The following is an 18,439-nucleotide window of genomic DNA, read 5'->3' on the forward strand; positions in this document are numbered from 1 at the left end:
CGAGCCTTATGGGAATTGCCCTCACTCTTCTACTCACATGGCAAGTTCTGTTCAGTGAAGCCTGAAAGTTGTCAATCAATATAGCTGCCCAATAGGCAGTTTTGTTTTGTAAACAACAGGCTCAAAGAACTTTTTATGTTGTACTCCTAAATACTAGTAATTGGCTACCCTTTGGACTAATTTGAAGTTACTAGAAAGAATAAGAAATCTTTATCTTCATTAAAAACAAGCTCCCAGACAGGCAGGGTGGAACAAGCCTATAATCCCAGTGACTCAGGAGGCTGAGACAAGAGAATTACAAGTTCAAGACCAACCACAGCAACTTAGCGAGATCTTCTCTTCAAAAAAAAAAAAAAAGGGGTGGGGTGTACTGGAGAGCTTTAGCTCAATGGTAGAGCACCCTGGGTTTAATCCCCAATACCAAAACAAAACTATCTCCCAACTTTAAAAGGAAATTTGACCTCTATCGTGTTGGCACATGTGAATGTGCACAAATTTCAGTGTATTTGGATTAAAGAGAATGATGGAAAACCCACTAGCTTCAAAGAAAAAAAATGTCAACTATATGTGATGCTAGATCTGACTTAAGCAAGTTTTCTATAAATCTGGCCAACCCTCATAACCATATTCCCTTTCTATACAATAGAGGAGAAATTTATGGAATTTTAAAATAACTATGTATGATGCTAGATCTGACTTACGCAAATTTTCTATAAATTTGGTCACCCCTCATAACTACATTCCCTTTCTATACAGTAGAGGAGACTACTACGTGTATTTACCCACCCAAAGATGAAAGGTTTTAGGACAAGAATTACCATGCCCATTTCATACTCAAAAGAGACCAAAACTCTGAAATGCAGCTAAATAGTAGTTGGGCTAAATAGTAGTTGCAGTGATCCACAAAGTTCCTCTCCATATTCAACATTATTAGAGCCCCTTTAGCTGGGCACCTGGCCACATAGTATAAAAAAATATGCTTTTCTTCCTCCCCCCCCCCCGCCCCCCGCAGGAAGAATCTATTAAAATAAGATACGTGAAAGCACATAATAAACACTAAAGCCTTATTTGAATATTGCATTTTATTAAATCTAAAAAACTATTCATTTTAAGTTGTAACATTAAGAAAGAAAACTATGCTGATAAAAGTATGACATACTGTCAAGTTCAATATGTCTCAAGATTTCATAAATGTTACATGTAAAACTACTGTTTCAGGATTGATACAGCAAATTTTATTATAATTTGACTATATATTACCTTGAGAATATATTTGTCAATGTATCATTCAGGTATTTGGAGCAACTCTGCTAGGTACCGACAATACTCATCATGTTTTGCCAGGACTAGTACAGTGCCTACTAAGTAACAGGTGCTCAGAAAGTATCTGCTAATTGAATGAAAATGCAATACATTATTTGGGGCTCTCTAGGTTACAGAAAAATTCACCTGGGTTTCTTTAAGCCATATCATAGTTCCAATTGCCAGCATTTGACTTACCCTTGACTTTTTCTCATGGTTTAACAATGTCACACCTACATTACCATTTCAAGAGTAACTCATGGGAGCACTTGTCCTTTTCATGTCATCTTACAAGCAGGGAAACCTCACTTCTCCAGTGGACAGACACTGATAGACTATCATACACTGGCTCTTTGCCCAATTGCTCTCAGTCTTGGAGAAAATAGACTAAAATTGTTTTGTAATAAAGAGCTTTCCTAAGTCAAGTGCAAACCAACACTGAAGTGAAAGTTGCCCCTAAATCCTGGATGTTTCCATTTGACCTTGAACTTGTGATTTTATGTTCAAGATCCTTAAAAATCTGAATGCTTACTCTCCATAACCTGATTGTACCTAATAAGGTATTCTGCCTTCTAAAGTATGTGGAACATGTGGCAGATACTCTCTGTTGGTGACACAGAAGGCAGTGACCACCCCAAGCACAGAAAGAACCATTTGGGGGTAATTGAGTCTCCAAGCAGAGTCTCCAGAGCACCAAGCCACTGCTGTCTACTTAACCACATCTAACTGGAAGGAAGGAACCAGCACTCCCTAATAGCTAAACTAAATTCCTGGACTCTTCATGTATTTACCCACCCAAAGGTGAAAGGTGTTATGACAAGAATTCCCATGCCCATTTCATATTCAAAAGAGACGAAAACTCTGAATGCAGCTGAATTTGGGCTAAGCAGTGGTTGGCAGTGATCCACAATGTTCCTCTCCATATTCAATATTATTAGAGCCCCTTTAGCTTGGCACCTAGTCATACAGTATGAAAAATATGCTTTTCATTCTCATTTCATGTCTTAGATCTGCTACACACGCATCTTTTCTACAATCTGCTAGATATATACATGGGACTAAACAGTGACCATACAATATAAGCAGAAATTCTATGAGCAATTTCTGGTGTGCATCCTTGTAAAGAAGAGTGGATGGTGTGTCTGTATTTTCATTTATCTCTAAGAATTTTTTCATTTCCTCCTTTATGTCTTCTGTAACCCATTGATCATTCAGTAACATATTGTTCATTTTCCATGTGATGTAGGATTTTTCCTTCCTTCTTTTATCATTGATTTCCAGTTTCATTCCATTATGATCAAATAAAATGCATGGTATTATTTCTACCCCTTTATATTTACTGAGGGTTGCCCTATGGCATAATATATGGTCTATTTTTGAGAAGGATCCATGTGCTACTGAGAAAAAAGTATACCCATTTGATGATGGTGCACCATGATCAAGTAGGATTCATCCCTGGGATGCAAGGATGGTTCAATATACGGAAATCAATAAATGTTATTCACCACATCAATAGACTTAAAGATAAGAACCATATGATCATCTCGATAGATGCAGAAAAGGCATTCGACAAAGTACAGCATCCCTTTATGTTCAAAACATTAGAAAAACTAGGGATAACAGGAATTTACCTCAACATTGTAAAAGCTATCTATGCTAAGCCTCAGGTTAGCATCATTCTGAATGGAGAAAAATTGAAGGCATTCTCTCTAAAATCTGGAACAAGACAGGGATGCCCTCTATCACCACTTCTATTCAATATAGTTCTCGAAACACTGGCCAGAGCAATTAGACAGTCGAAAGAAATTAAAGGCATAAAAATAGGAAAAGAAGAACTTAAATTATCACTATTTGCGGAGGACATGATTCTATACCTAGAAGACCCAAAAGGGTCTACAAAGAAATTACTAGAACTAATAAATGAATTCAGCAAAGTGGCAGGATATAAAAATCAACACGCATAAATCAAAGGCATTTCTGTAAATCAGTGACAAAACTTCTGAAATGGAAATGAGGAAAAACACCCCATTCACAATATCCTCAAAAAAAATAAAATACTTGGGAATCAACCTAACAAAAGAGGTGAAAGATTTATACAATGAAAACTACAGAACCCTAAAGAGAGAAATAGAAGAACTTAGAAGATGGAAAAATATACCCTGTTCATGGATAGGCAGAACTAACATCATCAAAATGTCGATATTACCAAAAGTTCTCTATAGGTTTAATGCAATGCCAATCAAAATCCCAATGGCATTTCTTGTAGAAATAGATAAAGCAATCATGAAATTCATATGGAAAAATAAAAGACCCAGAATAGCAAAAGCAATTGTAAGCAGGAAGTATGAATCAGGAGGTATAGCGATACCAGATTTCAAACTATACTACAGAGCAATAGTAACAAAAACAGCACGGTACTGGTACCAAAACAGGCGGGTGGCCAATGGTACGGAATAGAGAACACAGAGACTAAACCACAAAGTTACAACTATCTTATATTTGATAAAGGGGCTAAAAGCATGCAATGGAGGAAGGATGGCATCTTCAACAAATGGTGCTGGAAAAACTGGAAATCCATATGCAACAAAATGAAACTGAATCCCCTTCTCTCACCATGCACAAAAGTTACCTCAAAATGGATCAAGGAGCTTGATATCAAATCAGAGACTCTGCATCTGATAGAAGAAAAAGTTGGCTCCGATCTACATATTGTGGGGTCGGGCTCCAAATTCCTTAATAGGACACCCATAGCACAAGAGTTAACAACAAGAATCAACAAATGGGACTTACTTAAACTAAAAAGTTTTTTCTCAGCAAGAGAAACAATAAGAAAGGTAAATAGGGAGCCTACATCCTGGGAACAAATTTTTACTCCTCCCACTTCAGATAAAGCCCTAATATCCAGAGTATACAAAGAACTCAAAAAATTAAACAATAAGATAACAAATAATCCAATCAACAAATGGGCCAAGGACCTGAACAGACACTTCTCAGAGGAGGACATACAATCAATCAACAAGTACATGAAAAAATGCTCACCATCTCTAGCAGTCAGAGAAATGCAAATCAAAACCACCCTAAGATATCATCTCACTCCAGTAAGATTGGCAGCCATTATGAAGTCAAACAACAACAAGTGCTGGCGAGGATGTGGGGAAAAGGATACTCTTGTACATTGCTGGTGGGACTGCAAATTGGTGCGGTCAATTTGGAAAGCAGTATGGAGATTCCTTGGAAAGCTGGGAATGGAACCACCATTTGACCCAGCTATTCCCCTTCTTGGACTATTCCCTAAAGACCTTAAAAGAGCATACTATAGGGATACTGCTACAATGATGTTCATAGCAGCACAATTCACAATAGCTAGACTGTGGAACTAACCTAGATGCCCTTCAATAGATGAATGGATAAAAAAAAAAAAATGTGGCATTTATACACAATGGAGTATTACTCTGTACTAAAAAATGACAAAATCATAGAAATTGCAGGGAAATGGATGGCACTAGAGCAGATTATGCTAAGTGAAGCTAGCCAATCCCTAAAAAACAAATGCCAAATGTCATCTTTGATATAAGGAGAGCAACTAAGAACAGAATAGGGGGGAAGAGCATGAGAAGAAGATCACCATTAAACAGGGTCGAGAGGGAGGAGGGAAAGAAAGAGAGAAGGGAAATTGCATGGTAAAGGAAGGAGACCCTCATTGTTATACAAAATTACATATAAGAAGAAGTGAGGGGAAAGGGGGAAAAAACAAGAGAGAGAAATTAATTACAGTAGATGGGGTAGAGAGAGAAAATGCGAGGGGAGGGGAGGGGAGGGGAGGAGGGATAGTAGAGGATAGGAAAGGCAGCAGAATACAACAGACACTAGTATGGCAGTATGTAAAAAGTAGATGTGTAACCGGTATGAATCTGCAATATGTATACGGGGTAAAAATGGGAGTTCATAATCTGCTTGAATCAAATGTATGAAATATGATAAGTCAAGAGTTTTGTAATGTTTTGAACAACTAAAATAAAAAAAAGAGTGGATGGTACTCCCTTCTTCCAATCCTTTTCTCTTTCTTCTGGTTGGAATATGGAGCTCCATCAGGCACCTCAGACCATGAGGTGACCCTGAGGATTGGACATCTTTCACAATGAAGCAAAAAAATAGAAGAACAATAAACTAGAGAGAGCCATGGCAACCCTGGACTGATTATCTCCACATTAGTTAAAAGGGAAGAGAGGAAACAAACTACTTTGTTATAAAACACTGTTATTTGGCTTCTTTCTGTTATGTGCAGCCAAACTAATCCTTAGCTATCCTGTGTAATCTAACCACTGGATTTCAATCATTTACTTACTACAATGTGGGAATTACGTGTCCATGTGGCCATGGGAAAGTTATGTAACTTCTCTAAGCCTGTTACCTCATACATAAAATAGTTACATCCAATAGGGCAGCTATTAAAATTGCATGGTATAAAGAACATAAAGGTTTAGCATGCTGCCTGACATGTATTGAGGGTTCAGTGAATGTTACCTAATTTGTTATTTCTTGTCATTGCCCTTCAACCAATACTATAGCTGACTACAAAGCTGGTGATCTCCCCAGTTCACCCCATTGTCCATTCAGAACAGACCCAGCCCAGAGCTATGGAGCTGTGCTATGTCGTCAGTGAGCTCCTTAGTAGAGATGCCCCTTCTTTGGAGTGTACTTCTCTTTCTTTGACCTGCCTACATAATTTCAATGCAGTCTAGAACAATTTAAGCCATTTAAGTTGATACACAACTTAAAGCCAAAGGTCAGGGTTTCTGACACAGTGGTTCTGAGACTCTTTGCTTCAATGTGGTCAGGTGAGAGAATCTGACTTATTCTCCATTTGGGCTAAAAGTAAATAAGGAATTTAGGTAATGAGTAGAGGCATTTTGCTTCTATTATTTTATCTTTTACGTTCTATTATGGAAAATTTCAAACATATACAAAAGTAGAGGAAAATATTTAATGGACCCCTTGATACCTGCAGCTCAGCATCAATGATTACCAAATTGTGGCCAATCTGGTTTTATATGTATAAACCCCTGTTTCCCCGCTCCATCCAATGGGGCTAGGATCAAAGCCAGGGCCTTTCACATGCTAGCCAAGCACTCTACCACTGAGATGCACCCTCAGCCCTCCTTAATTATTTTTAAACAAATTGCAGACTTCATATCATTTCATCATTAAACATCTCAATTTGGGGGAAATAACTATCAGATTAAATCGATACTAGAAGCAGAGGAAGATACATTCCAGCTGCTTGCTGGGAAACTCCAGCTAGCCCCAGCTCCTTTTCATCAGCCCATCAGAGGAACCGCATACCTTTTCATTTACCCATTCCCAAAGGAAAAGATGCCTCATCCATTCAGCCTCCTAGTCTCCACAAAATTCTCCTTTTCAAGCACTAATTGTAATCTTAGGCCTTCCTGCCTAAGAAGTCTGGAAATCAGCATGGGATTAAGGTTTGCCAGAATAGGAGAAATTTATGGAATTTTAAAATAAGAAGACGCTGAAAAGGATAGAGTATCCTTTTCATATGCAGATAAGAAAATTAAGACATAAAAATGAAAAGAAATTGAAATTGTGAAAACATTTGAGCTTTCTAAAATGCAAATCCAATTATGGGAGCAGATGCTTAAACCATTTAAGGACTCCTATTGCCCTCAGTCTAAGATATTTAACATGACCCTTTAGGACCTAACCAAATCCTTTAGGACCAGCAACTTCCCCCTGGAGACTCAGCCCTTACCACTTCTTGCCCTAACCTCAGTCTCTAAGTCCAGACACAGGACTTCTCTAACCCCCTTGCTGGGTTGAGCCCAGCCTGCCCTCCAGATCTCTGCATCAACAGCACTTCCCCCCAGGAACCACCAAAGTTCTCAACCAGGTTGGATATATTTCCATGAGGTCCCATAGAACACTGTCCATCTTTTAAAGTAGAACTTACAACACTCTGCCCCCAAATTACCTGTTCACTTGTACAACATGCCACGCCACATGGCAAGCTCCATGATGACAGGACCATGTTTGGTCCCCCATGCCTGACATGGTGCACTTGACACCTGAGGAAGACTGAGTGAATATATGAACAACACTGCCACTGGGAAGAATCAGGGAAGGACCTTTGGGAAAGGGCCCTGTGTAGTGCTTAGCCCCCAGTGAAGGTCAGCCATTGCATTTATTGCTGATCAAGACAACAGAAATATGTACAGGGAACTGTTTTTCCTGACAAGTTCAAGTCAAATGTCTCAGCATTCCATCACAGTGCATAATCTGAATTCTCCAGATTCAGCTGTCATGGACTGCTATTTCCTATTCTACTAGATTGCAGAAGACAGATTTGTAGCCTTTTGAAATTATTTTAGTTTGAAAAATTTTTGACCTAAGAAGGAGATTTACACCCTCCAGACCATTTTTTCTGAGAGACATATGGATCCTTACTTTAAAAGAATATTTTCTTTAGGCTGCATACTGTTTATGAATGACAGGAGAGGGCTTTCATCTTCGCCTCTAAAATCGCTATGCCCGTGTGGCACAGACTTGGGAAAACCTAAGTTGGTGGAAAATAAGAAATTTCCAAAAGGAGGTAGAAGCTTGAAAAATTATAGAAAATGAAACATCCAAGTCATAGTGAATATGTTTTAAACTAATTAGAGCAGAGATGATGATGGCATTGCTTTCCTATCACTTTTAAAGCTTTGGTTGAAGACTGAACAGCATGGTGGGTTCAGTATCCAATTCCAGAAGGATTTACTGTTACCAAAGGGACAGTTCCCTCACCCTTATTCCCAATGCAAGTTTCAATGGGAAGCAATCTGGTAAGGGGAGAGAAATAGCAAACAACTAATTCAGTAAAATTTAAGTAAACACAACCAAATCTACTAGATCTTTCTCACTGTAGTGGTTAAAAACATGGTTTTGCTAGGAATACTGGTGCATGCCTATAATCCCAGTGGCTCAGGAAGCTGAGGCAGGAGGATCACAAGTTCAAAACCAGCTTCTGCAAAAAGTGAGGCACTAAGCGATTCAGTGAGACCCTGTCTCTAAATAAAATACAAAATAGGGCTGGGGAATGTTGCTCAGTGGTCAGTGCCCCTGAGTTCAATCTCTGATACCAAAAATGGAGACAGATTTGAGTTTCTAGTCTGAATGTCTAAACTTGGGCAAAATATATATAAATATATAATCAAGCCTTTATTTTCTCCTTGAATTGCTTTTACTCCACCATCAGCAGTACATATTAAAGTAGCTAGGGCCAGGTGCAGTTTCACATGCATGTAATTCTTGTGACTTGGGAGGCTGAGGCAGAAGGATCAAGAGTTCCAAGTTAGCCTCAACAACTTAGCAAGGGGCTAAGCAACTCAGTGAGACCCTGTATCTAAATAAAATACACAAAAGGGCTGAGGATGTGGCTCAGTGGTTGAGTACCCTGGGTTCAATCCCCAATATCAAAAAAAAAAAAAAAAAAAAAAAGGTAGCTAGGGCTGGTGTCTAGTCTGTTTTGTGTTTCTATAACAAAATAACTGCAGCTAGATACTTTATAAAATAAAGAAGTTAATTTGGCTCATGATTCTGGTGGATGGAAGGACCCAACAGCATGGCCCGGTAGCTGCAACCCAACATAGCAGAAAAATAGAAAGGGATCCAGACATGCATAGAAAGGGCATGAATGTGAGCAAAGAAACAAGTCCCAAGAAGGGGTCATACTTCCTCTTTATAACGACTCCCTCTCTCAGGTATTAATCCACACTTATGACCCCCTCCTACAAAATGGCATTAATTCATGCATGAGCTTCAAGACACGATGACCTAATTCCTCCCACTAGGCTTCACCTCTTAAAAGTTCTACCACCTAAACACTGTCATACCAGGGACCAAGTTTCTAGCCCATGAACCTTTGGGGGACAAACCATGTCCAAATACAGCAGCGGGTGTAGTGTACACTTATTCTTCTATCAACCAAGAGCAGCACTTCCTGTTTCTGGGAAAGTCTCCTCCTCTGTGGCTACAGTGGGAGCTGTCATGGCCCAGGGGGGGCACCTGAGACCAAGTTAGCTCAACCATGGCATTTTCATGGAACTTTTCCTTGTAAACCACAGACAGTAAGTCTGAGTATTTCCCTAGTGCAAGTGGGAGTCACTCTCCCTGACATTCGGAGATAAGTGAGCTGAGAGAATGGTATTGCCTAAGAGAAAAATGTAAGGAGAGGAAGAAAGGGAGGTGGAGAGCACGTTTACAGTCTAGGAACATAGGAAGCCCACTGCCCCCGACCTTTTTCACAGTTACAAGATCTCCTTCTATGATGCAGTTAATTTACACTGTGCTTCTCATCAGGGGAGCCAAAGGAAGCCACCTAACACAGCACAAGGCCTGCATCCTCCTCCCTCCATGCTCTAAAGTTATTATTTGCTCACATAATTAAATTGTCACTCCCACCCCTACTTCCCAATTACACATTAGGATGCCTAAATAAAAGCTTACATTAAAAATTTAGTAAAAATAGGCAGTGGTTGTGGTTGTAGAGTACTTGCCTAGCACATGTGAGGTACTGGGTTTGATCCTTAGCACCACATAAAATAAATAAAATAAAGGTCCATCGACAACTAAAAAAAAGTTTTAGAAAACTTTAGTAAAAATAGTAAACATTTTGCCATCATTTAGAATCCTTATCCATTCAACTAAACTTTTTTATGTTTCAGGCAGGCTATCTTTGACATCATACTTTGTGGTCCACAAAGAATTTTTACAAAGCAGAGCACTGTCCAATGGAAATATAATGCAAGCTACAAATGTAAGCCATGAATGTCATTTTTAAATTTCTAGTGGCCACATTAAAAAAATATAAATGAAACAAGTGAATACATTTTTATAATACATTTATTTAACTGAATTAGTATAATGCATTGCTATTTCGGTGTATAATCAAGATTTTTTTTCATATTATGTATTTTAAATTTATTGTATGTTTTATGTTTACAGTATATCTCAATTCTTTTTAAATTTTTTTTGTAGTAGTAGATGTATAGGATGCCTTTATTTTATATGTTTATTTTTATGTGTTGCTGAGGATCAAACCTAGTGCCTCAGGCATGCTTGGCAAGTGCTCTATCGCTGAGTTACAGCCCCAGCCCAGTACATCTCAATTTTGACTAGCCACATTGCAAATGCTCAGTAACCACTTAAAACTACTATATTACCCAGAACAGCTATCAAACATTTCAATCTTTACAACACCTCTAAGAAAACTGAAGCTTTTGTAATTATATATGAGAAAACTGAAACTCAGAGAAATAAATAATTTTTTCATACTCAACACCTACTTAGTACAAAGTCCAGGCTTAAACTTCAGCCTTTGACCTCCACATTTTATGTTCTTTACCTCACTGTGCTGTCTGTACAACAGGAATGATATTTAACATGGTCCTGAAATACAACCAGATCAATCAAATAAATAATGACCCATAAAATAAGAAGGTTGGACATGATAGATGGTCTACAATTCCGAGGATTTTACCTTATGATTGATCACTCGGGTCACAGAACCTGCTAATGGGACAGAGTTTAACATAAATAATATCTAAACTCACACCTCTCTAGGATTCATGAATGGCATTATGGCACCAGTAATAGATAGATGCATTCCCTCCACCACACATTCTTCTCTAACAAGTTATTGTTTTGTTCACAACGCACGCACGCACGCACACACACACACACGCCCATGGTCCCTGGCTCTCTTGGCTCCTTTTATTTCATAAATGACTAGAAGAATAGGCATATCTTTTACCAAAGTACTTGGCCTTCTGTCCATGGTTTCTGAAGCAGCTTCAGACCATAAAGGTGAAGGAGTGACTCTGTTATGATGATGGGACACTTTAGGCCTCAAGGCAAACTCACTCTTTGACCTCACGCCCTTTCACTGGCTCTTTTTTCTTCCCAAAGCAAGCCATAAAAACCAGAATTCTCTTCCCCAAGGCAGGTCACAGATAATTAAAAAAAAAAAAAAAAATCTCTCATCTTCTCTCACTTTTTGTCTTGGAGCCCACCATGAAGAAATTCTCTGACCTACCTTCATAATAGGCCTGAAATAGGTCATAAGATCCTCATTTCAGATAAGGGCCTGCTCCATAACCAGGAATGCTGCACACAGGCCAAGAAGAATCTGCACAGACAGACCTTGCTGGTTTCCCCACTCGGGCTATCAGCCGGTCCACCACATGTCTTATCCAATCACATTTCTACACATTGTTCATGTTTCAATCGTGCTTATACCATGGAGTCTCCATAAAAATCCAAACGGCCAGGGTTTGTAGAATTCTGGATAACTGAACACATGGAAGCTTACAGGTAAATAAGAACGCATCTATGTCCCAGGAAGCCAGCACACCCCAAATCCATGGGAATGGAAACCTGCACCTAAGACCCTCTCAGAAGACCCCCTGTGTATCTCTTCATCTGGCTTTTTATACATTTCCTTTAGAATATTCTTTATAATAAACCAGTAAGTGAGTTTCCCTGAGTTCTGTGAGCTGCTCTAGCAAATTGACCAGTCCTAAAGAGGCAGTTATGAGAACCCCAATTTATAGTTAGGTGGTCAGAAGTCCAGAAGCCTGGACTTATGACTGGTACCTGAAGTGAGAGACCATAACCTGATGCTACCTCCAAGTAAATAGTGTCAGAATTAAATTGCCAACTGCTCTCTGCTGCAAAATTAATTGCTTGCTTACTGGTGGGAGAATCCCCCCACACACACATTCTGATATCATGGAGGTAATCTGTGCATAGAATAGAACAGGATATAATAGGGAAAACTGAGTTTATTTTTCCTCAGTATCTTCAGACCTACCAAAATTCCTATTGGAAGACCTAGCCTCCAATGTGATAGTATATGGAGATGGGGCCTTTGAGAGGTAATTGGGTTTAAATGAGCACATTACAGTGGGCCCCCATGATAGAATCAGTGTTCTCAGAAGAAGTAGAGAACTGAGCATGGTGGCATATGCCTATAATCTCAGCAGCTCAGGAGGCTGAGGCAGGAGGATCACAAGTTCAAAGCTAGTCTCAGCAACTTAGTGAGGCTCTAAATAACTTAGCAAGAAGTTAAGTGACTCATAATATAAGTACATGTATAAAAAATAAAATTAAATAAAAAGGGCTGGGGATGTACCACAATGGTTAAGTGCCCCTAAATTTAATCCCCAGTACAGAGAAAGAGAGAGAGAGAGAGACAGAGACAGAGAGGAGAAAAAGAAGGAGACTATCTGGGAATATTAGGAAAGAGAAGGCAAGGAGGGGATCTGAGATGTCAGATACTTAATCTGTTAGTATCTTGATCTTCCTATTCTCCAAAATAATGGGAAATCAATGTCCATTGTTTAAGCCCCCCAGTCCTTCATATTCTGTTATAGCAGCTTGAGCTGACTAAGACAGAGAAGAAGAGTTATTGTACCAGTTCCAAACCCAGGCCTAAGAGCCCTGGGGATAACTGTGGCTCTCTTGGCTCTTCTTCCTTCTCCAAAAGAATAAGGCCAAGCTGGGCTGTGCCATGAAAGACCACATGGAGGAGTTGGTCCTAACCTCTCAGCTGATACCAAGACATATGAGGGAGCCCTCTGGCAACAGTTGAGCTTGGCCCAGGTCAGAACCACCCAGAAGAATTTACCTAAATTACTGCCAGCAGAAATGTGAGCTGAATAAATATATGTTGTCTCAAGCCACTGAGTTTTGGGGTGGCTTATTATACCACAAAACCTAATCAGCAGATATGCATGTTTCAGAGTTTCTACCGTGAAAATCAAGACATTCACTTAAAAAACAAGCAAACTGTGATAGTCAAGCCAAAGTGACTCCATTCTGTAAAACAACCAGGCCAAATAGAAAGCTCATGACTGGGGCAAGTTGTTCTTTTCCTTTTGCTGTAGAAACACGGAACTACCTAATGGGGCACTGTTTCTGTAACTAGGGTAACAGGGCTCTGTTTCTGTAACTGGGGTGACTGGGCTAATTGTGATTGCCTGACTGCTCCCACTTCTGTAACCTGGCTTGCTTGCATTGGCTAGACCCCCCAGAACATCACTTTTGTGGTTTTCAGGCTTATAAGAAGTGCCCTTGCAATTGTTCGGGGCTGGTCAGGGAACAGCTTTATGTTCTGGTTAGTCACCATCAGTGTGCTTCAATAAAGACCTGATTCGATTATACGTGAGTGGTCTAGAAGTCAGTTTATGAAACCCCAGGACGTTGCTTTAACTATAACAAAACAAAAAACAAGCTTTTTGTAAAGAAGGAAAGAAAAAAATGAAGAAAGGAGGGGCCGGAGAGGAGGGAAGAAAGGGGCAGCAGAGGGAGAAAGGAAGGAAATTAGAAAGAAGAGAAAACAGAAATGTAGACTAGAGTCAAATCCAGGCTCCACCACCCCATAGCGGTGTTAGTCAAGTTACACAAAACTTATCAGAGTTCTCTACCAACTACCTCACCAGCTGTTTTTTGAATTAAAGATGATTATATCTATACCACCCGGTTAAGTATCTGACATCTCAGATCCCCTCCTCGCCTTTTCCTTCCCAATATTCCCAGCAGTTCCTACATTTTTATGACTTAGCTTTATCCTCCTCACGTACACAGTGCTATTGTACATCTTATTCTTAATTTACTCTCATTTCCTTTCCCAGGTAGAACAAGCCAAGTGACTCAAAATCTATTTATTTATGCTTTTAAATACCTTGGGATGGCTGTAGCATGGTTCAGTCCAAGTACTACAACTTCAGAACCAGGAAGCCAATGATGTAACTCTCAGTGCAAGACTGAGTGCAGACCTGAGAACCTGCAGTCGGGAGTGAGCTTCTGGAATGTCCTGGAGCCCAAAGGCTGCAGTGCTGACGTCCAAGGGCAGGGAAAAGAGGAGTGTGTCCCAGTTCCAAGAGAGAGCGAGACCTGAAATCCTCTATCAATTTTTTTTCCAAGTTGGGGCTTCAGCCGATTGGATGGTGCCTGGCTACATTAAGGCAGGTCTTTCTTACTCAGTCCACTGACTGAAATGACAATCTCCTCTGGAAACACCCTCATAGACACCCAAAAATAATGCTTTACCAGTTCTCCAGGTATTCCTCAATCCAGTCAAGTTGACACCATCACAGAGATGAAAGATCTTTACACTGAAAAGAAATTGAAGAAGATACAAATAAATGGAAATATATCCTGTATTCACAGACTGGAAGAATTAATATTGTTAAACTATCCACACTAGCCAATGTAATTTACAGACTCAATGCGATCCTATCAAAATACCAATGACATTCTTCATAGAAAAAAAAAATCATGAAATTTATATGAAATACAGAAGACACCAAATAACCAAAGCAATATTGAACAAAAGGAACAAAGCTGGAGGCATCACTCTACTTGACTTCAAAATGTACTCAAGGCTATAGTAACTTAAACAACACGGCACTGACATAAAAACAGACACAGAAACCAAAAGAACAGACTAGGGAGCCCAGAAATAAATACATCTAGAGCTAACTGATTTTCAACAAAAATGCCAAGAACACTCAATGGAGAAAGATATCTTCCATATACAAAAGTCAAGGATTAAAGAGTTAAATTTAAAACCCCAAACTATGAAACTACTAGAAGAAAATATGGGGGAAAGCTCCATGACACTAGTCTGGGCAATGATTTTTTTTTTTAATTTAATGTCAAAATGACTGGAAACAAAAACAAAAATAGACAAATCAGACTTCATCAAACTAAACAGCTTCTGCACAGCAAAGGAAACAATTAACAGGGTGAAGAGACAACCTACAGTATAATTAATAGAAAATATCTGTAAACTAACACATCTGACAAAGGGTTAGTATTCAAAATATATAAGGAGTGCAAACAACTCTATAGTGAAACAAGTAGCCCCGTTTAAAAATGGGCCAAAGACTTAAGAGAGGTACTATGCAAAAGAATACATACAAATGACCAACAGGTAGATAAAAAGGAACTAATCATCAGGGAAATGCAAATTAAAATCACAATGAGATATCATCTCACCCCAGTTAGAATGGCTATTATCAAAAAGACAGGCTGTTTTTGTGGAGGGTGTAGAGGAAAGGGAACCCTTACATACTGTTGATTGGAGATGGTAAGTTAATATAACTACTATGGAAAGTAGTATGGAGGTTGCTCAAAAAATTTAAAATGTAGCTACCACATCATTCAGCAATCTTACTACCAAGCATATAGCTGCACTCCCATGTTTTTTGAAGCATTATTCACAGTAGTAATGATACAGAATCAACCTATGTGTCCATCACAAGATAAATGAATAAAGAGAATGTGATACATATACACCACGGAATATGATTTAGCTATTAAAAAAAAAAAGACAGAAATCTTGTCATTGAGAACAACATGGATGAAGCTGGAGGACTTTTGGTTAAGTGAAATGAGCTAGGCACAGAAAAACAAATACCACAGTTGAGCCCATAGAAGTAGAGACTAGCATGGTAGTTAGCAAGGCTGGGATGGGGCCATTAGGAAACATTAGTCATAGAATACATAATCACAGATAGGAAGAATAAGTTTCATTGGACAGCGTGGCAACTATAGTTCATGAGGATATATTGTATTCTTGAAAAACTGCAGAGAGTGGATGTCAAGTGTTCTCACCACAAAACAGTAATTATGTGGTAATAATTACACACTTGTTAATCAGCTAGATTTAACTATTCCACAATATCTATGTACATCAAAACGTCACATTATACACAATAAATACATACAATTTTGTCTGTCAATTTTTCAAAACAATCTAAAGGGACTGGGCATGTAATTCAGTGGTAGAGCACTTGCTTAGCATGCACAAGGCCCAGGCTCCTCCCCAACCCCCGCAAAAATACATTTAAATGCATTTGTGGCAAAGTCATCATTTAAGTTTATTTAAATGTTTAACTATGTTTAATCAATCAGGCTGAAAAGTGAACAAACACATTTAAAATTTTTGAATCAATACTCTGAAACGATATAGCTTTTAGAAATATAAAATAATATCTTCATGACATTGAGGCAAATAAAAATTTGTTAAACTGAATCTAAAAAGCAATTATCAAGATGCAAAAATTAATAAAATATACTATATTATAAAATTTTGTGGGCTAGGGGTGTAGCGCAGTGGTAAAGCATATGTTTAGCATGCACAAGGCCCTGGATTCAATCCTCATTTTCCCAGCCCCCAATTTTTTTTTCAAGAAAAGATATAAATAAGAAAATAAAAATACAAGGCACCCTGTGGAGAGATTTTTTTTTTCAATACATATATTCAAAGGATTCATATCCAAAAAATATAAATCACTTTTTAAAACCTACAAATAAGTATGAAAATGTAAACAATTTAATAGAAAAATTGGCAAAAATGATAATCAGGTCTTTCACAAAAGACTATACACAAATGGAAAATAAGCTTATATTATGACAAAGAGCTTAACTTCTTCATCATCATGGAAATTCACATTAAAACCACAGTGATATACTTCTCCATAACAACAAAAATGCCTATAATTTAAAAGATTAACAGCATCAAATGTTGATTAAAATGTGAGACAACTAGACACCTCATATATTGCTGACAGGAATAAAACTTGGTACAACCACTTTGTAAAACTATTTGTTAGTATCCACTAAAGCTTAATACGCATAAACCCTGTGACCTAATAATTTCACCCTTTGGTATATAACCAGCAGAAATATATTTATGTGTGCACCCAAAGACATATATGAGAATGTTCATAGCAGTTCTCTTCATAACAGACTAAAACTGGAAACTATCCATATGTCTGTCAAAATGAAAAAAAATACATATTCACTCAATGGAATACTCTGGAGGAATGAGAATAATGGACTACAACTACACCACATCATTGTGGAAGCTCACAAAAAGTTGAGCAAAAGAAACCAGAGCAAAAGATCAGATGCTGAAGGATTTCATTCACATAAAATTAAAAACAGAAGCTGGGGTTGTGGTTCAGTGGTAGAACACATACACACATACATACACACACATACACACGCACACACACATAATTTAAAAACAGCAAAACTAGTCTTCAGTGTAAGACCTCAGATTAGTAGTTAGTACAGGTGAGAGGGGGAGGGGTAGCAGAAACAGCTTCTGGGTTGCTTCATGTCCTGACACTTGATCTGAATGTCAAGTACACAAGTGGATTCACTTTATAAAAATTCATCAACTGTACACTTAGAAGTTGTGTGTACTTTTCTATATATTTAATTTTAAAGTTTGCTAAAAATTCAGTGTTCTTTAGGCCTAAACATATCACAAATCATTATGAAAAATTCTGAAGCCAAAGCAGTTCATCTTCCGAGAAGACTCTAAATGTGCTCATTTCTTTTATATGCTATCAATTTTGCTTTTTCCTAATGTTGCCATTAGTTAGAGATTTCTCACATTAGAATTAAGTTTCTTGATTTTGCTTTTCCTTCAAACTTTTTAACCCTTTCTTATGAGTTCAGAGTAAGCCAACAACAAATTTTGGAAGACAGTAACAGAGTTGAGGCCCTAACCTGGAAGCTGAGCTAAGGTACAGGACCCCCTAAGGATCCCGTAAGGGGTGTTGACTTGACGTCACACCTACTTCTGAGCAATGTAGTCAGTGATGGAAGCAAGACAAGCGTAAGCAGGATCAGCTGAAAGTGTGTTTAAGAAACATTAGATCCCAATATCCTCCCTCAGCCGGGCAGCTGCCCCAACCTACTCCAGGAGAAAGCTACAGGTTTATTCTCAGAAGAGAGCCTCAAGAAGATCACTGGACAGAGGGAAGCAGGCAGCGTTTAAGGCAGAAGTATTGCACTGACAACAGAGAGTTAAAATCAGTGTCTACATCCTGAATGCTGAGATCCCCAGTGTTCTTCCCAGCGCTTCATGGAATGCACTGGCATCCTCTTAAAAGAAATTAAATGGAACAGCAAATGGAGGCAGGCACATAGGGATGCGATGATTCTTCAATCACTCTCTTGGAGCTTAATAAAATGGGCCTATTCCCCAAAGACTAAAAGAAATAAAGGAAACACATTGTAATTGGGCATAAATAACCATATTGAAGAGCCAACAAGGAAG

This window comes from Callospermophilus lateralis, chromosome 7 (assembly GCF_048772815.1).
Source record: "Callospermophilus lateralis isolate mCalLat2 chromosome 7, mCalLat2.hap1, whole genome shotgun sequence".
Taxonomy (NCBI): Eukaryota; Metazoa; Chordata; class Mammalia; order Rodentia; family Sciuridae; genus Callospermophilus; species Callospermophilus lateralis.